The sequence below is a fragment of the Mytilus galloprovincialis genome, chromosome 11 (genome assembly GCF_965363235.1).
Source record: "Mytilus galloprovincialis chromosome 11, xbMytGall1.hap1.1, whole genome shotgun sequence".
NCBI lineage: Eukaryota > Metazoa > Mollusca > Bivalvia > Mytilida > Mytilidae > Mytilus > Mytilus galloprovincialis.
Genome location: NC_134848.1, coordinates 27,310,465 through 27,331,680, shown reverse-complemented (window position 1 = coordinate 27,331,680; position 21,216 = coordinate 27,310,465). Strand labels below are relative to the sequence as shown.

The window sequence follows — 21,216 nt, the reverse complement described above, 5'->3', positions numbered from 1 at the left end:
AATCTTTTAAAATAAATGAAAAAAACATGAAAAATTAACAAAATTATTTTTTTCCAAAATGCTGAAAAAAGTTTAAATTCCATTTTTTTTTTTCAAAATTAAACAAAAAGAAGAAAAAAATGGTTAATTATCACTGTGTATCATCACCACCAGATATAGGTACCCTTGCATATAGGTATAAATGCCACATGAGAATATTCACGTCTGCCAAAAGATTAGAATGTGTTCACATTTTATTTAAATGATAAAAACTCTTCACTGAACAGATCAGTTGGAGCTGAAAATTTGTTTAACATAACCTGGACCGTAGCTGCAATTAGTTCCTGAAAGTTCCTAATCATTTAGTAGTGGTAAGTGTTATTTTAGTTTATTGTTATTATATCTGTAATAAACATGTTTAATCAGTTTAATTGAGGTCTGGAGCTGGCATGTCAGTTAACTGCTAGTAGTCTGTTGTTATTTATGTATTATTGTCATTTTATTTATTTTCTTTTGTTACATCTTTTGACATCAGACTCGGACTTCTCTTGAACTGAATTTTAATGTGCGTATTGTTATTCTTTTACTTTTCTACATTGGCTAGAGGTATAGGGGGAGGGTTGAGATCTCATAAACATGTTTAACCCCGCCACAATTTTGCGCCTGTCCCAAGTCAGGAGCCTCTGGCCTTTGTTAGTCTTGTATGATTTTAAATTTTAGTTTCTTGTGTATAATTCGGAGTTTAGTATGACATCCGTTATCACTGTACTATTATGCATATTTTAGGGGCCAGCTGAAGGACACCTACGGGTGCGGGAATTCTCGCTACATTGAAGACCCATTGGTTGCCTTCGGCTGTTGTTTGCTCTATGGTCGGGTGGTTGTTGCTTTGACATATTCACCATTTCCTTTCTCAAATTTATTTGTTGCACTATGATTTTTGCCTTTGTCTCAATAGCAGCTAACTTTTTGTATATATTGTACATGTACATGCAAGTCGTCAAAACATCAACCCAAAAATGTAAGATCTGTAAGTTTGCTTTCGCAATTTTTTTGTTCTTCCCATGCCGGAATTCTAACCCATGTTACTGAGATATTGTGACACCAAATCTGTACAATTTTTAAACACCAGAGAAGAGCAGATGATTTAAACACTTTTGTGTAATCCAGCATTATATAAGATGTTTTTGTGTCTAATGTTATAGTGCAGTTTGAGCATTCAAAAACATGTTCATTATGTCAACTGGTTGTGTTTGGTTGCTGTCTGCCATATTAAATGGATTTCCTTTTTTTTTTTGTTTTTTGCTTAAATTTGTCTATTAGCTTTCTCTTTTGAAATTAAAAGAAAACAGTTCACAAATTAAGTGTGCTGGGCTTATTTTAATTAACCTTCATCAGAAACATACAAACAAAAATTTGACAGCAAATGATGTAGATACCATTATCTTGGGACTTAATAAGCCCATGTATAACGATGTTTAAATTAAGGCTTTTGCTTATTGTTGAAGACTTCAGGTGACCTTACTTGTTTACATCAGTGCCCTATTATGCAGGGCTAGTAGTTGTCTCAATTGCAATCATTCCATGTATCCTTGCTTTTGTATCATTTAAAGACTTCAATTCTTAAATCATTTAAGTTAACACATTTTAATTTCAAAACATTCAACAGATATTTCCAAATAACAAATTTTGTAAACAACAGATATAATTGGTAACTGGTAATTATTTTACAGTCAATATGTTTTTATATTTATCAAGAGGCATCATAATCATGTTCATTAAATTCTTTCCTTGTCAGACTGTTACTGATCTCAAAACCAGTGAAAATTGCAAGTAGCTTTTAGTTTCTAGTAGTACTATTTTGATAAGCTGTGTAATTTTTCGTCATTTCTTTTGATGTTCTGTCATAATCAGTCAGACTATTTCACCAAGATGTTTTCAAATTCTCCTAGTACTTCAAAGTGCTCTTTTTTCAATAATAATCTGAAATACACAAAATCAACAGGTTAGTAACTTCATAATGTACAAACTTTAACATGTCAGATTAATATGATTAAGAAAATGATGTGCAGCGCAGCCTTGTTATTTGACTGACCAGTTGGTGCATGTTTGGACACAATATTCAAGCTTGATAGACTGTCTGTATTTGGATTTTGATCAAAATTATGAGGAGAAAAAAATACCCCTCCCCCAATTTTTTTCAACCCCCTTTCAGTAATTACCCCAAAACTTAATCCCAGCCTTTTCCTTTGTGGTATGGTACTTTGCAGTACAATTTTAAAGAAATCCATACACTTAAACACAAAATATTGTCTGGAAATTAGAAAAATGCTTGTTTTTGACCCCCTATTTCCTGAACGTTTGAGGCAATTACCCCTTTAAACAATTCCAGTCTACCCTTTGTGATATGGAACCTTGAAGAACAATTTCAGAGAGATTAGTACACTGGCACACAAGTTAATGTCTGGAAACTACAAAAATGCTTCTTTTTTGCCCCTAATTTCTAAACTGTTGGTTCCATCACCCCAAAAATCAACCCAACCTTCCTTTTTGGTATTAAACCTTGTGTAAAATTTCATGGATATCCATTCGCTTAAACTATATAATTATCGGTAAACCATATGTGTCGACATACATCGCTAACAACAACATCATACCATAATATGACTCAATTTTATTCTTCGAACTTATAAAGATCAGGACGCTGTTTTTTACTTTTTAATTGTTTAACATTTTACAATGGGGGGGGGGGGGCTTTTATTTATAGCTTATTACAATATATATGGTAGTTATTTTTGCTAAAGGCTGAAAGCAAACCACTGAACTGTCATTGTTCATAAAGATAGTTTTCATGGGCAATCTTAGCACATCTCTTCATTTTTACATGATGATCATTTTGAAAATCAGTCATTGTTATTTGTGGAAACCGTTCTTGGAATTTAGTGAAACTTGAATATATAACATAACCATTTTTATGATAAAAAATTTCAAAATATTTTCATTTCCTGTATCTACATGATCTAATTAATAAAGGATTTTAGTATTTTTGCAGTTAACATTAATCTGTAGCTTCTTTCTAGGGTTTAATATAAAACCAAGAGTGCACACGCTGAAATGTCTCGCCTTCTTTTGTAGTCCTTAAAATAAAGCTTTATTACAATTGAAACATAACCTTAACATTAACCAAAAAAACTAAAAATTGACCACTAAACCATGAAAATGAGGCCAAGGACAGGCAAGGTGAGATGAACCATACAAGGCACACATCTATACAGCTAATAATTCTTCCATACAACTAATATATTTCCATACACCTAATATAGTTATTATAGCAGTAGACTTATTGCATATAGTATTAGATAAAAAGACAAAAACTTAACTTTGACCACTGACCTTGAAAATGAGGTCAAGGGCAGATGACACATACCAGCTAGAAATGTACACCTAACAATCATTCTGTTATTATTTCCATACACCAAATATATTAGACCTATTGCAAATAGTATATGAAAAACAGAAAAAAAAACACAAAAACTCAACCATAATCACTGAACCATGGAAATGAGGTCAAGGTCAGATGACACCTGCCAGTTGGACATGTACACCTTACAGTCCTCCATACACCAAATATACTAGACATATTGCTTTTAGTATCTGAGATATGGACTTGACCCATACCTGCCAACTGTCACTATTTGCGGGGGATTTCCCCCATGGAGGCTCCCAAATTCAAATTTTGAAAGAGCAATTTGGTTTACAATTTTAAACAAAACAATTAGTTTTACGATGACTTTAAGCATAATAAAAATATGAAGAAGCCAAAAAACAACATTAAAATGTATTTGAAGGCCCCCTTGAAGGTTTTTTATGACTATGACAGCCATCTTGCACGCAAAACCCCCATGAGCATTTTGAAAAGTTGGCAGGTATGTTGACCACCAAAACCTAACCTTGTTCACTGATCCATGAAAGGAGGTCGAGGTCAAGTGAAAACTGTATGACAGCCATGAGGACCTTGCAAGGGACTCACATACCAAATATAGTTATCCTATTACTTATAATAAGAGAGAATTTCACTTTACAAACCAGATGCTCCGCAGGGCACAGCTTTATAGGACCACAGAGGTCGAACCCTGAACAGTTGGGCAAGTATGGACACAACATTTAAGCTTGATACAGCTCTGAATTTGGATTGTGATTAAATACTTGACACAAGATAGGTTTCTGACACAGAATGAATGTGGTCTAAGAACTTACACTTAATAAACTGTTATCACAGAGATATGTATTCCCTTTTTGTAATTTTGATTATGCAATGTTGAAATTAAATAGCAATATTTTAACATGTAAGTTATGCAAATATTCATGTAATTTTGATTATGCAATGTTGAAATTAAATAGCAATATTTTAACATGTAAGTTATGCAAATATTCATGTAATTTTGATAATGCAATGTTGAAATTAAATAGCAATATTTTAACATGTAAGTTATGCAAATATTCAAAGTCTATGAACAATGACTGAAGGTACATGGCTAAACAATCTCCATGGAATGAGATGTGCCAATGATAAATATAATAAAACTGCATACCAATTACCATAGACTCATAATAAGTAGTTCCCTTTAAATGAACCTAAACACAAACATTAACTTTTAAACTATGTAAAAGTTTCAAAGTCAATGAACCATGATCAGGGGTGGGGCTATATAATCTCCATGAAAACAACACTTTCAAATGACAATAAATTTGCATACCAAATATCATTGACTTAACATTAGCAGTTCATCCTAAACTGATATTATCACAAACTAATACATGTAAACTAAGCAAAAGTTTCAAAGTCAATAGACCATGACTGAGGGGGCAGGGCCAAATATTCTCCATGGAAATGACATGTGCTAATGTTTATAAAACTGAACACCAATTAACATTGGCCTACCACTAATGGTTCCCCTCGAACTGACCTTATCACAAACTAATACATATTAACTCAGCAAAATTATCAAAGTCTATAGACCATGACTAAGGAGGCGGAGTCAAAAAATCTCCATGAAAATGAGATATGCCAATGCTTATACAACTGCATACCAAATATCATTGACCTACCACTAGTGGTTCACCATAAATTGACCTAATCACAAACTAATACATTGTTGATGCTGCCGCCGTCTCATTTTTTTACTCCGTCAAGGCGAGAAAAAAAATTATAAATTTTAAATTGGACATTTACCTATTATGGTCAAACATCCAAAATATAAATACATGGTTAGATTCAGCATATCATCATGATCATAGAACCCCAAGAATTCAATTTTTGATGAAATCAAATAATGTGCAATTTTAGACCCTTTAGACCTCAAGCATGTCAATGTGAATCAATTTGATAACCGGGCCCAAATATTAAAAATCTAAATACACGGTTAGATTCAGCATATTAAAGAACCCCATTTTTGTTGAAATCAAACAAAGTTTAATTTGAACCCCGATTTGGACCAACAGTCCATAATCAAAAATCTAAGTACATGTTTAGATTCAGCATCAAAGAAGTCCAAGAATTCAACTTTTGTTAAAATCAAACAAAGTTTAATTTTGGACCCTTTGTACCTTAATGTAGACCAATTTGAAAACAGGACCAAAAATAAAAAATCTAAGGGTGCTATAAACAGTTTCGTATAACTAGAGGCTCTAAAGAGCCTGTGTCGCTCACCTTGGTCTATGTGCATATTAAACAAAGGACACAAATGGATTCATGACAAAATTCTATTTTGGTGATGGTGATGTGTTTGAAGTTCTTACTTTACTGAACGATTTTGCTTCTTACAATTATATCTATAATGAACTTTGCCCATTAGTAACAGAGAACTATATTTGGTAAAAATTTACATAAATTTACCAAATTAATGAAAATTGTTAAAAATTGACTATAAAGGACAATAACTCCTTAAGGGGTCAATTGACCATTTAGGTCATGTTGACTTATTTGTAGATCTTACTTTGCTGAACATTATTGCTGTTTACAGTTTATCGCTATCTATAATAGTATTCAAGATAACCAAAAACGGCAAAATTTCTTTAAAAATTACCAATTGGAGGGCAGCAACCCAACAACCAGTTGTCCAATTCATCTGAAAAATTCAGGGCAGATAGATATTGACTTGATTAACAATTTAACTTCTTGTCAGATTTGCTCTAGATGCTTTGGTTTCATAGTTATAAGCCAAAAACTGCATTTTACCCCTATGTTCTATTTTTAGCCGTGGCGGCCATCTTGGTTGAATGGCCAGGTCATCGGACACATTTTTCAAACTAGATACCCCAAAGATGATTGTGGCCTAGTAGTTTCAGTGGAGATTTTGTAAAAGATTACTTAGATTTATGAAAAATGGTTAAAGATTGACTATAAAGGGCAATAACTCCTAAACGGGTCAACTGACCATTTTGGTCATGTTGACTTATTTGTAGATCTTACTTTGCTGAACATTATTGCTGTTTACAATTTATCTCTATCTATAATAATATTCAAGATAATAACCAAAAACAGCAAAATTTCCTCAAAATTACCAATTCAGGGGCAGCAACCCAACAACCGATTGACCGATTCATCTGAAAATTTCAGGGCAGATAGATCTTGACCTGATAAACATTTTTATCCCATGTCAGATTTCCTCAAAATGCTTTGGTTTTTGAGTTATAAGCCAAAAACTGCATTTTACCCCTATGTTCTATTTTTAGCGGTGGCGGCCATCTTGGTTGGTTGACCAGGTCACGCCACACATTTTTTAAACTAAATACCCCAAAGATGATTGTGGCCAAGTTTGGATTAATTTGGCCCAGTAGTTTCAGAGGAGAAGATTTTTGTAAAAGATTACTTTAATTTACGAAAAATGGTTAAAAATTGACTATAAAGGGCAATAACTCCTAAACGGGTCAACTGACCATTTTGGTCATGTTGACTTATTTGTAGATCTTACTTTGCTGAACATTATTGCTGTTTACAGTTTATCTCTATCTATAATAATATTCAAGATAATAACCAAAAACAGCAAAATTTCCTCAAAATTACCAATTCAGGGGCAGCAACCCAACAACCGATTGACCGATTCATCTGAAAATTTCAGGGCAGATAGATCTTGACCTGATAAACATTTTTATCCCATGTCAGATTTCCTCAAAATGCTTTGGTTTTTGAGTTATAAGCCAAAAACTGCATTTTACCCCTATGTTCTATTTTTAGCGGTGGCGGCCATCTTGGTTGGTTGACCAGGTCACGCCACACATTTTTTAAACTAAATACCCCAAAGATGATTGTGGCCAAGTTTGGATTAATTTGGCCCAGTAGTTTCAGAGGAGAAGATTTTTGTAAAAGATTACTTTAATTTACGAAAAATGGTTAAAAATTGACTATAAAGGGCAATAACTCCTAAACGGGTCAACTGACCATTTTGGTCATGTTGACTTATTTGTAGATCTTACTTTGCTGAACATTATTGCTGTTTACAGTTTATCTCTATCTATAATAATATTCAAGATAATAACCAAAAACAGCAAAATTTCCTCAAAATTACCAATTCAGGGGCAGCAACCCAACAACCGATTGACCGATTCATCTGAAAATTTCAGGGCAGATAGATCTTGACCTGATAAACATATTTACCCCATGTCAGATTTGCTCTAAATGCTTTGGTTTTTTAGTTATAAGCCAAAAACTGCATTTTACCCCTATGTTCTATTTTTAGCCGTGGCGGCCATCTTGGTTGGTTGACCGGGTCACGCCACACATTTTTTAAACTAGATACCCCAATGATGATTGTGGCCAAGTTTGGTTTGATTTGGGCCAGTAGTTTCAGAGGAGAAGATTTTTGTAAAAGTTAACGACGACGGACGACGGACGACGGACGCCGGACGCCAAGTGATGAGAAAAGCTCACTTGGCCCTTCGTGCCAGGTGAGCTAAAAAAACTAGGGGTAATTCCCCCGACTAAAAATAGACTTGGAGGGAAGTCCCTTTTTATCAACATAATTGGTAAAAAAGTATCATGTTTTTTATATTTAATTGTAAAATTAAGTTAATTAGCTTCAATTAAAACAGGTTGAATGATTAAAATAATTTTTAAAAATTAGATTAAATACACATGTTTTTAGGGGAGACAAACTGTAAACATCCTGTTTTTTGGCAGTGAAAAGTGCAAAACTTATTTGCACCCACTGTATCTCTTTTCGAAGCAGGCAAACGTAGCCTGAAGCATAAATTTTTAGAAAGACCAGGTAAAAACCTATGAAATTCATACTGTTTTGAATATGAAAAATGTGCATGTATCATGTCTGCATGGGTGTGCACATGGCCTGATTTCTTGTTTTTTATGCATAGATTAGGCAATGTTTTTCCCATTTTCTCTGGATAAAACTTTTTGGTACTATTAAAAGTACAATTTATTTTTATTTCATTATAAACTAGAGAAAATTCTGATTCTAATGATATCTAGTTTTATACAAGTATCTTCATTAACATTAACACCACTAAGGGTCAATCATAGATGGTCCCTCAAAATATGACGTCATAGAAAAAAACTGTTGATTGCACCCTAAATACACGGTTAGATTTGACATTTATACAAGAACCCAAATAATTCATTTTTTGATGAAATCAAACAAAGTTTAATTTTGGACCCTTTGGACCCTCATTCCTTAACTGTTTGGGACCAAAACTCCCAAAATAATTAACAACCTTCCTTTTGTGGTCATAAACTTTGTGTTAAAATTTCATAGATTTCTATTCACTTATACTATTAAAGTTATTGTGCAAAAACCAAGAAAAATGCTTATTTGGGCCCTTTTTGGCCCCTAACTCCTAATCTGTTGGGACCAAAACTCCCAAAATCAATTTGAAACTTCCTTTTCTAGTCTTTAACCTTGTGTTTAAATTTCATAGGTTTCTATTTACTTATACTAGTTATAGTGTGAAAACCAAATGTCTTCGGATGACAACGACAACGACGCCAACCTCATACCAATATACGACCAAAATTTTGAATTTTTGCAGTCGTATAAAAATCTTAACTTTTTTTTCAAGTAGACACTCCACCATGAAAATTAGGTCAAGGACATAAGACATGTGACTGAGAGAAACTTGGTAACCTGAGGCATTTTGGTATATATTCAAAGTATGAAGCTTCCAGGTCTTCATCCTTCTAAAATATAAAGCTTTTAAGAATTCAGCTAACTCCGCTGCTGGCCCCCAGAACATTATATATATGTCGAGCTTTCTGCAACAAAAGTTGCAGGCTCGACAATAAGATGATGTGGTATATTTAGTCTATTTTCACATTATCAACTTTTGACTCGGATTCTATGTTTTTTCAACAGGTTTTAATACCTTCTCTGTGGTAAGACATCTTGGTACTCTGTCACTACAAACACCCGAAAGAAGTAAATTCAAAAATATAAATGGTGCAATTTTGGCGGAAGGTTTACTGTTTTCTGATGATTTAGTCATGTATAGAAAACATAATGGCATATGCATTAAACAGTTAACTTCCCTCAAATTTGTTCCGATTAAAGTGGGTACATGTAAATAGGAAATTTGTCTATTGCCAATGACACAATATCCACCTTGAATGACATGGACATCAAATAACTGATACCATGGATACTGTGTCATACTTTCACAGATTTCTATGAAACTTTGCAGATGCTTTTATGATTGCATTTTTAGTTGTGCTAATGTTGATGGTGTGTTTTAATATACATGTACTGCCCACTTTAAACAAATTTTATTGTTTCACATACAGTTATTACCATCTTACCCAATACATCTTTGATGCATACTCGAGGTACATGTATTAATACAAATATAAACATTACTTTAAATTTATGTTTACCTTCATTTGATATCTTAAGTCTTCAGTCAAACTTTCGGACTCCTCAACCATTTTTTTGTCAACAGAGGAAATTTACCTCCTTTATCTACAATAAAATCCTAATTAAAACTAGACCTTACAAAAAACTCTGAGAGTCTCTGTGGCTAATTTATTAAACAAGAGGCTCTCAAGAGCCTGAATCGCTCACCTTAATTTTTTTGGTTAAATCTCTCATCAATGATTATTTTGGCTTTTCAATTTATTTAAATGTTCTTTGAATTGTCCTATTTTCTTCAAAAGCAAAAAAAAAAATCATTTTCTCCTATGTTCTATTTTAGCCATAGGAGCTATGTTTCTTGACATACAAGGAAATGAAATATAAAATTTATACTAGATACTCTGAAACTCATTTAGCCTAAGTTTGGCTGAAATTGATACAGCAGTTTCAAAGGAGAAGATTTTTTAAAGTAAGTGAACATGATGAACAAATTGTGAAAAAAGTCTTAAAAGGGCAATAACTCCTTAAGGGGTCAATTGACAATTTTGGTCAAATTGACTTATTTGTAGATTTTACTTTGCTTAACATTTTTGCTATAAACAGTTTATCTGTATCTATAATAGTATTCAAGATAATAACCAAAAACTGCAAAATTTCTTTAAAATCATCAATTCAGGGGCATTATACCTGAAAAACCAGTTACCCAATTCGGCTGAAAATTTCAGGACAGGTAGACCTTGACCTAATAATTACTTTAACATCTTGTCTTATTTGCTCTAAATGCTGGAGTTTTTGAGATATAAGCCAAAAACTGCATTTTACCCTGTGATCTATTTTTAGCCATGACGGCCATGTTTTTTTACGAAATAAAAAATAAAGCACAAACTTTATTTTATACACCCTACTGATCATTCAGTTGAAGTTTGGTTGAATTTAGTTGAGTAGTTTTAGAGGAGAAGATTTTTTAAGTTAGCAAATATGACGCACAAAATTGAAGGACAATAAACCCTTAAGGGGTCAATTGACAATTTTGGTCATATTAACTTATTTGTAGATCTTACTTTGCTGATCATTTTTGCTGTTTATCAATTAAGTGGCAGCAACCCAACAATTGGTTGTTTGATTCATCTGAAAATTTCAGGGCTGATAGATATTGACCTAATGAACATTTTTACTCCATGTCAGATTTGCTCTAAATGCTTTAGTTTTTGAGATATAAGCCAAAAACTGCATTTGACCCCTATGTTCTATTTTAAGTAACGACGGCCATGTTTTTTGACGGATCAAAAATCAAAGCACACACTTTGTGCAGGATAATCTAAGGAACAATCATGTTAAGTTTTAACCAAATCCATTCAGCAGTTTCAGAGGAGAAGATTTTTTAAAGTTAGAAAATATGATAAACAAATTGTGAAAAATTGTCATTAAAGGACAATAAACCCTTAAGGGGTCCATTGACAATTTTGGTCATATTAACTTATTTGTAGATCTTACTTTGCTGATCATTTTTGCTGTTTACAGTTTATCTTTATCTATAATATTATTCAAGATAATGACCAAAAACTGCAAAATTTCCTTAAAATTACCAATTAAGTGTCAGCAACCCAACAATGGTTTGTTTGATTCATCTGAAAATTTCAGGGATGATAGATCTTGACCTAATGAACATTTTTGGCCATGTCAGACTTGCTCTAAATGCTTTCGTTTTTGAGATATAAGCCAGAAACTGCATTTGACCCCTATGTTCTATTTTAAGTAACGGTGGCCATGTTTTTTGACAGATCAAAAATCGAAGCGCACATTTTGTGCAGGATATACTAAGGAACAATCATGTTAAGTTTCATTCAAATCCATTCAGTAGTTTCAGAGGAGAAGATGTTTGAAAAATTGTTAACAACGACAGACGACGACGACGGACGCCATTTGATGAGAAAAGCTCACATGGCCTTTTAGACCAGGTGAGCTAATAATTAGGAGTTGATTGACAATTTCAACCATTCATGATACTTATTTGACGATCTTTTCTTGTTGATCATTTTTGCGACTTAAACTAAAATTTCTCTCCATCTACATTGTATATGTTATTTGTTTAGATGACATCAAGTGATGGCTATAATCATTCATTTATAGGTCTAGGTTAGCTTTTAAGGGCATACGATACAGTTACAGAGGAGGTAATGACGTTGCTAATGCAAAATGTTATTTTCGCGACATCAAACTTTAACATACCAAAGAAAAATGCATTTTTCGACTGATTTTTATCATTCAAACTGAATTTATTTGAAAACGAGTTCATGGAACCCCATTTTTCAAAACAGCAATTTGTTTGACTTTCAATTAATGCAGGGAGATTATGTGACCCAAATTTTATAAAACTGTAAATAAAGGATTTTTTTTAATTTTGATAAACATAAAGCCAAAAATGACATATTTTTCCTCAATTCATGAACATTTGATAAATACGAGTTATTTCCGATTCGGAATAAAAAATGCATAATTTTTTAAGATACTTATAAAATACAGAAATTACTGATTAGTTAAAGTCATAAGAAACCTCAAATTAAAAAAAAATATGCATATGTTTTTTATAACTAAATGGTTAGTTTTCATTAAACAACTTATGTACATATACTTTTTTCTGATGAAAATAAAATTCTTTAATTTGTCCACATTTAGAAGAAGAGTACTTATTTTTAATTGCTTGCTGCCAACAAGCAATTTGCCGACATATTTTCAGTATGCATAGTGACCCGAGGGTAACCCTCCTCTTAAAAATCCAGTGACCACAATACGCATGGATCTGTCATTGAAATAAACAAATATCTGATTATACATGTTAAACACGTGCTCAATACCCATGCTTTTTGTGATTTGTTTACTATAAGGTGACAATCGGTTAAACTCAGCTTCAAATCACGGCATTTAATGAGCAGCCATATTTGTTCAATCATAACAAACAGAGAGAGAAAAAAATTGGCGATTATATGATATATTTGCGAAAATAATGATAAAATCCTGCACATAGGACTAAGTTTATGAATGTATACATCCATTGGTTCAAGAATTGGACAAACATTATTTTTCACCACTCATTGTTTCATATGACTTTAACAAAAAACAATTTGTGTTTATCTTTTATAACAAAAAAATTATGTCTTTTTTTCGAAAAAAGAAAATACGGCCACATATCTGAATTTTGAGCAAATATATATATACAAAATTTCGACCTTATTTTTCTCAAAAAGTAGCACATGAAGGTATATTTTTTATTACATATTTGATTTAATCAGGTAAAAAATAGCCTATATGCAAATTTTCACGAACTTGTAAATGCAGGATCAAAACTGTACGGTATGCCCTTAAGAGAAATTCAGCCCATTGTGTAAGGACAAGGATAAAATATTGATTATTAGAACATGCTTTCAGTAACTGCTATAAATCTCAGATGTGTATTTCATGTGTTTTTGTTTTAGGATTTTTTATTGTGCTTTAACTTTGTATTGATCTTAGAATTAAGCCCTTTTCAAATGATTTTTATAGTTTGCTAGTTGAAATGTTGCACCACTGTCATAAGTTAGAAGGAGGGTTTCGTGCCAGCAACCATTTTTAATGTTTTACAAACTCCATGTGTCTGTCTCAATTCAGGAGCTTGTAATTCAGTAGTTTGTTGCTGTATCTCATAACAGTTTATCGTTCAATGTTTTGTTAATAAATCAGGCCCTAAGTCAATGTAAGTTGTTCATTGGTAATTTCAAGTCCTTGACGTTGTATAGCTCATTGTTGAAGGATGTACAGTTACCTATGGTTGTTAATTTTTGTCTCACTGGTCTCTCATGGAGAGTTGTTTCATTTACAATCATACCACATCTTCTTATTTTTACAAAACATTTAAATAAGTATAATTCACCTTAAAAGCTGCAAACAAACTGGTACAGTCCAAGTTCCTTTTCTCTTTGTTTCTTCAACATCATTTGTATGAATGTATCTGCAACATCTACAAGGAAAAATTGTTTCTGTAAAAATGATAAACGTACTTAAATCTTGTACTTAATAAAAAAAAAAATGGGGTCACCGTTCACAACCTGCCTTCGAAAGAAGCATACATTTTTGTAAAGGTACCTTTTTTCTGTTGAACTAATAGCAGAAATAGAGGTAATACCGAAATAAGAGAACTTAATTACAGAAATCGCTCAAATTTTACAATAGTTTAGTTTAAGAACAGCTTAATTGAAAATAATAATAAAAAATAAAGGTCACGGATGAGTTCCAAAAATGGCATTTTTATACCAAAGGGAGATAATTTTGAGCAATTTTAATGATATCTACATTTTACAATTCATCTGAGGCCATCAAAAATTGATTTTTTTAAATTATTTTTGTACCATATGATAAAGTAACAACTACTTAAGGTAACAAATAAAAGGAGTAGGTAAGGTTCCGATTTTGGCCTCAAATTTCAAATTCATCTAACGAAAGATTTTGGACACTTTTTAAACTCTTAACTGTCTATTTCAATTGATTCAATTAGTTAATGTGAAAGATTTTGACTGACTTAGTCATTAAAAACGCTCAGATTCAAGCTATCGTATGAAAAATCTATTGAATTTGCCAAAAAATGTCACTTTTCTGATGTTTTTTTGTCAAAAAATGAAAGTGGCCGCATCTGTGTTCATCCTCAACCTTTACATGTATATATATATATTATGTATTATCATTAAATACAATTAAAGAACCTTAGTGAGCACACCCCACGTCCCCACATTGTCATTGGAGAAATTAAATTAGTGTAAGAAAAAAATATTGTATAAGAAAAATTAATTTCCTGCCAATATGCACATCTAAATAGTATGTCCTTATTATCTACAAAATTTCATGAAATTCTGTTGTGTGGTTTCGGAGGAGTTGAGATGACAAACTGTTGCAGAAGTACATTGAAGCAAATAAGTTCAAAGGGGCGTAACTCCTAGAAAAAAAATTGAATCACAATTTCCAGTCGATATGCAGAACTACATCGTATGTCCTTATTATCTGAAAAGGTTTTGTGAAATTCTGTTGTGTGGTTGAGAGTAGATGAGATGACAAACTGTTGCAGTAGAACATTGAAGTAAATAAGTTCAAAGGGGCGTAACTCCTAGGAAAAAAATTGAATCGCAATTTCCCGTTGATATGCACAACTACATAGTATGTCCTTATTTTCTGAAAAGGTTTCATGAAATTTTGTTGTATGGTTTGAGAGTAGATGAGATGATAAACTGTTGCAGTAGTACATTAAAGTAAATATAAGTTCAAAGGGGCGTAACTCCTAGAAAATAAATTGAATCCCAATTTCCCGTCGATATGCACAACTACATAGTATGTCCTTATTATCTGAAAAGGTTTCGTGAAATTCTGTTGTGTGGTTTGAGAGGAGTTGCGATGACAAACTGTTGCAGTAGTACATTAAAGTAAATAAGTTCAAAGGGGCGCAACTCCTAGAAAAAAAATTGAATCGCAACTACATAGTATGTCCTTATTATCTGAAAAGGTTTCATGAAATTCTGATGCATGGTTTGAAAGGAGTTGTGATGACAAGAAACAGGACTGACGGACGGACGAACAGGTCAAAAACATTATACCCTCCGCAACTCGTTGCATGGGGTATAATTAACATTTAAATATTATAAATGAACACGAATAATTACAATATCATAATGTAAGGGGAAAATTTACACTTTCATTTAAGACAGAAACCGTCTAAAATTTACCAAAAAATCTAAAATTTTGAAGATTTCAGTAATTAAGCATAACTTAATGATGCTACATGTAGTACCTGATATATGCATTGTATTGTCAAAAACATCCTATATTTATTTAGCAGAAGCATGCTACTTTCCAATAAATAGCTTAAGGATTACATTTTCACAATTTTGTAAAACTGCTATATTTTGGGGCCAAAAAGGGGTCTTACTGAATCTACTCCTTTGTAATGAAAAAATAAATGTTTATTTTTCTCTTAAATTTTTATACATGTACCCTCGAGCCTCCTTATTGTAACTTATAGTAGTTTCTGGTTTTATCATTGTTGAAGGCCATACAGTGACCTAAAGTTGTTAATTTCTAATGTAATTGTGTCTATTGTCTAGAGACTAGATTTGTCTCGTTGGCAATCATACAGTATACCATATTTTCTTTTTAATTTGTTGACTTAATATATTGCTTAATATTTTCAACACCTATTCACATATTTTTAAACTAGAAAACAATGGCGGATCTAGAAATTTTCATAAGAGGGGGCCTATAGACTGCCTAAGAGGGGGTCCCCACTTCAATCTTTTCCGCTTACATTATGATATTGTAAAGTCAATTGTAAAATACTGGTATAGATTTGAAAATCTTACAACTGAATTCAGTCTATTGAAAGATGCTTATAAATGCAGCCAAGAGCTTAACAAATCTAACATAACTTCTTCTGCCAGTTCTCATTTGCTAGTAGAAAAAGTTTTTGAAATTAAACAAGAAGAAAAACATTTCGGACAATATAAATTTTTGAACATATCTAGCAAATTAATTCACACTAAATATATTAGCAATTGGTATGCTAGCCAAAATAAAGCCTCTGATAGAAAAATGTATAATAATGTGAAATTTAAGCTACAGTCATGCTTCAATGATTCCCTATATATAAACAGTGGCGTATCCAAAAAATTTTATAAGTGGGGCCCACTGACTGACCTAAGAGGGGGCCGCTCCAGCCACGCTTCAGTGATTTCCTATATAAGCAACCAAATTTTTCCAAAAAAAGGGGGGGGGAAGGCCCCCTCCTAAATGGTAAATCCGCCTCTGATAAACCAATTTTTTCCCACGAAAAGGGGAGGGGGGGCCAAGGATCCGACTATGCATTGGGAACATGTGTACATGTATTAAATATACTGTTCCCAGCTGACACCTTATATGTATAGGAAGTGCCCCCTCCCGAGATTCCTGTTTATTCAATTCAATTCAATATTTTATTGGAAAGAGCTCAATAGAGGCGTGATCCAAATACAGATAATTAACAAGAGGCTGTCACAACGACAGCAAACCGGATTTATTAATATTTATTTGTGTCCTGGCAATATCACAAGAACCATTACTGATGAATGGTGAAAGTGAAAATCGTCAATATCAAATTTGACCTCCATTTTGTCATCAGTATCAACATCTTAAAATTTGAAAAGCTTAGATTAAATGGTTCATGAGTAAATGCAACAACGTGAATGGAAACGCCATTTCACAATCTTTCAAGAACCATAACTCCTGAACGGTAAAAGTCAAAATCGTCATTATTGAACTTGACCTCTAATTTGCCATCAGTAACAACATATAAAAATTTCAAAAGCTTTGGTTGAATGGTTCATGAGAAAATGCACGGACACGACTGGAAACACCATTTTTCAATCTTTCAAGAACCATAACTCCTGAACGGTAAAAGTCAAAATCGTCATTATTGAACTTGACCTCTATTTTGTCATCAGTAACAACATATTAAAATTTGGGAAGCTTTGGTAAAACAGTTCATGCGTAAATGCACGAACACGACTGGAAACACCATTTTTCAATCTTTCAAGAACCATAACTCCTGAACGGTAAAAGTCAAAATCGTCATTATTAAACTTGACCTCCATTTTGTCATCAGTAACAACAAATTAAAATTTGGGAAGCTTAGGTAGAACAGTTCATGCGTAAATGCACAGACACGACTGGAAACTCCATTTTTCAATCTTTCAAGAACCATAACTCCTGAACGGTAAAAGTCAAAATCGCCATTATTGGACTTGATCTCCATTTTGTCATCAGTAACAACATATTAAAATTTGGAAAGCTAAGGAAGAACAGTTCATGCGTAAATGCAGGGACACGACTGGAAACTCAATTTTTGAATCTTTCAAGAACCATAACTCCTGAACGGTAAAAGTCAAAATCGCCATTATTGAACTTGACCTTCATTTAGTTGTCAGTAACAACATATTAACATTTTAAAAGCTTTGGTTGAACGGTTCATGAGTTAATGCACGGACAACATTTGATTCCCGCCCGCCCGACCGACCGACCGCCCGCCCGCAGTACATCCCCAAATCAATAACCGACATTTTTGTCACAAAAATCCGGTTAATAATATTAAAACAACACACAAATGAAATAAAGATTCATGGAACAAGTCAAGCCAATTCTATGTATACAAATACCTTATAAACTGATATTGATACCATAGACTTATATTTCAGTATTATTCTAGATTTTCATATATTTACTTAAAAACACACAATATAAGATATTTATATATATATATGCATATGGACAAACTACTGTCAAGGATTATTATCTGATGAAACGGTATGGTGGTCTCTCAAATCAAGAGCTTCTTCAATATACATACAAATAGATTTAAATTCGTTTTCAGGCATAGGATTTAACATTTTGGTAAAATTTTCATCCAAATTATTTAAATTTATATCATTAATTTTATATTTAGATCTAATTTTGTTATATTGCAGACATTCAATCAAGAAATGAATCTCATTTTCAATTTTTCCTGTGCAAAATTTACAAAATCTCTCATTAGATGGTATTTTTGGTCTTACATACCTCCCAGTTTCTATTGCTAATGAGTGTGCATTATTCTTAATTTAGTGAGTTTTTTTCAATTAACCCTTTCCTCCATTGAATTTTTTTTTTTTTGCATACTTGATTCGCATAGGATTTTTTTGATACAATGCTGAACATATGCTTTAAAGTTTTATTAAGGCATTGCGAAAAACAACTATTTCATCAAATAAATTTGAGTCGGATATATATATACTAGTATTCCTATGATATTCCTTTTCATAATGGATACCAATTTTATTAAGTCAACTGCAGACACTTTGTAGTCAAAGTTTTTCAACTGAGGTACTACAAAGGCGTCAAAAGGCGTCATTATTGAGTAAGGGGGGGTGGCGTCAAAAGGCGTCATTATGGAGGAAAGGGTTAAAGGTACATGTATTTAGGAATATTAAAATTTAAATATTCTTGTTGTTTAAATTTTACTAAAAAATAAAAGTTTACCACAGTGTCCATCTTTTATTTTAGAAAGTTCAAATATAATTTTATTTTTGTAGAAATCTTCTAGTTTCTGTTTGAAATTACTATTACAATGCTTTTTAAAGGGTATTGCAATATATTTCATTAATTCAGATAGTTTATAAGACCATGAATTTTCTCTATTTGTGAGAGTTTTGTCCACTTCAACATTTCAAAAGCAGCCTTGAAAATTTCATGCGGAACACCAGACTGTTCACCAATATTACTGAGACGCTCATAATATTTATACATAAAAAAATAAGTTGATAACATTTAATACGAATGGGTAAAGTGCCCAATTCACACCGCACTGCTAGATTGGAAGACTTTCCATGAACCACAAGTATGTTTTTAAATATGGAGTTTTGTGTTTTGTCTAATTTACTTTTGTCTATAAATGCTTCAAAATTTGGTTTGAATTCTGATAACCATACTTCTGATCCATAAGTTGAAATAGGAGTTATCATTGAATTAAAAAGCTGGAGCCAAGTCTTAACAGACAAATTTTCACTATATGGTAGTTTTTACTTCAATGCAAAATATGCTGTTTTAGCTTTATCTGAGAGGCTTGACACTGCTTGTATAAATTTTCCAGAGCTATGAAAATCAACTCCTAAGTAATAAAAGTAAACGTTTTTTTAATTTACTTTTAGTTTTAGAGAAAATTATAATTTTTGTTTTCTTAAGGTTCAAGTCCAGTTTCCATTCAGTACTATGATTTTGTAAAGAATCAAGAGAGTTCTGGAGACCATCTGCATATTCCGATATCAATTTGTTTGACACCCTGATTATCAAGAAAAGGCTTGGTAAACATATTTTGATATTCACATGAATATAAGGTACATGTATTAGAGTACATGTCATGCAGTATATTATAAAATTTGCCTTGTATTTCTTTATTTTGTAATTTTAAGAACAGAGCTGATCTCCAGACACTGTCAAAAGCCTTTTTAAAATCTACAAAACACACATATAGTTTCTTTTTACATTTAAACAAATATTTGTTTATTATTGTTTTTAAAATAAAGACATGATCTACAGTTCTGTAATTTTTTTCTAAAACCACCTTGATTTGAAAATAATAAATTATGTATAATCAAGAAAATCACTAAGTCGTTTTTTTGTAAAATGGATGTAAAGACTTTACCAAGACAGGTTGTTATGCTTATACCTCTATAGTTCCCACAATTAGATGGGTCACCAGATTTATAAATTGATGTCAAGAGAAATGTTCCAAATTTTGGGGAATTTTTCTGAGTTAAGTATCTTATTTATTAAAAAGTTTGGTCAAAAGTAAAACTAGAGTGTTTGACCACACCTTTAGAAATTCATTAATCATCAAATCAGGACCTCCAGATTTTCCCTTTTTTAACTTCTTAATACAGTCTTTGATTTCTTTACGTGTAATAGGGACATTAAGGGATGTATCAGAAAAGTTGTGATTTTTGTTCTCTATATTCATGATATTTTGATTTGTATCAGTTGTATCATTATTACTTGAAGAAAGCAAATTTCTATAGTGAATCTCCCATTCTTTGGCAGAAATAGCAGGCTCACAATTATTGTTTTTTTTGTAATTATTAATGCTTCCCCAAAATTTTTTGGTGTTCTTTGGGTTTATCTCATTTATTTGTTTTATTAAGGAATGAAAACAATCCTTTTTTTAATTTATTTTTCAATTTATTGTACTCTCTTTTACAGTTGCAATTTGGATGAAATTTGAAAAAAAAGGCAGGACAGGATTTTGAGTAAAAAAACAAGAGGCTCTCAAGAGCCTGAATCGCTCACCTTAATTCTTTTGGTTAAATCTCTCATCAATGATTATTTTGGCTTTTCAATTTATTTAAATGTTTTTTGGATCATCCTATTTTCTTCAAAAGCCAAAAAAAATAATCATTTTCTCCTATGTTCTATTTTAGCCATAGTAGCTATGTTTCTTGACATACAAGGAAATAAAATATAAAATTTATACTAAATACTCTGAAACTCATTTAGCCTAAGTTTGGCTGAAATTGATACAGCAGTTTCAAAGGAGAAGATTTTTTAAAGTAAGTCAACATGATGAACAAATTGCGAAAAAAGTCCTTAAAGGGCAATAACTCCTTAAGGGGTCAATTGACAATTTTGGTCAAATTGACTTAATTGAAGATCTTACTTTGCTGAACATCATTGCTGTTTACAGTTTATTTCTATCTATAATTATATTCAAGATAATAAACAAAAACAGCAAAATTTCCTTAAAATTATCAATTCAGGGGCAGCAACCCAACAACAGGTTGTCTGATTCATCTGAAAATTTCAG

At 32.1% G+C, this 21,216-nt stretch overlaps 1 long non-coding RNA gene across 2 annotated transcripts in view; it reads right to left on the bottom strand.

The window, feature by feature from the left end:
- Positions 1–1,610: 1,610 nt before the first annotated feature.
- LOC143051921 (uncharacterized) overlaps positions 1,611–21,216 on the bottom strand; it is a 36,371-nt gene continuing 16,765 nt past the window's right edge. For both annotated transcript variants that reach the window (XR_012970950.1, XR_012970949.1), the window contains exons 2-4: positions 13,744–13,830; positions 9,860–9,944; positions 1,611–1,962 (exon numbers count right to left, since the gene is read on the bottom strand). This is a non-coding gene — a long non-coding RNA (uncharacterized LOC143051921). The remainder of the gene's footprint in view (positions 1,963–9,859; positions 9,945–13,743; positions 13,831–21,216) is intronic.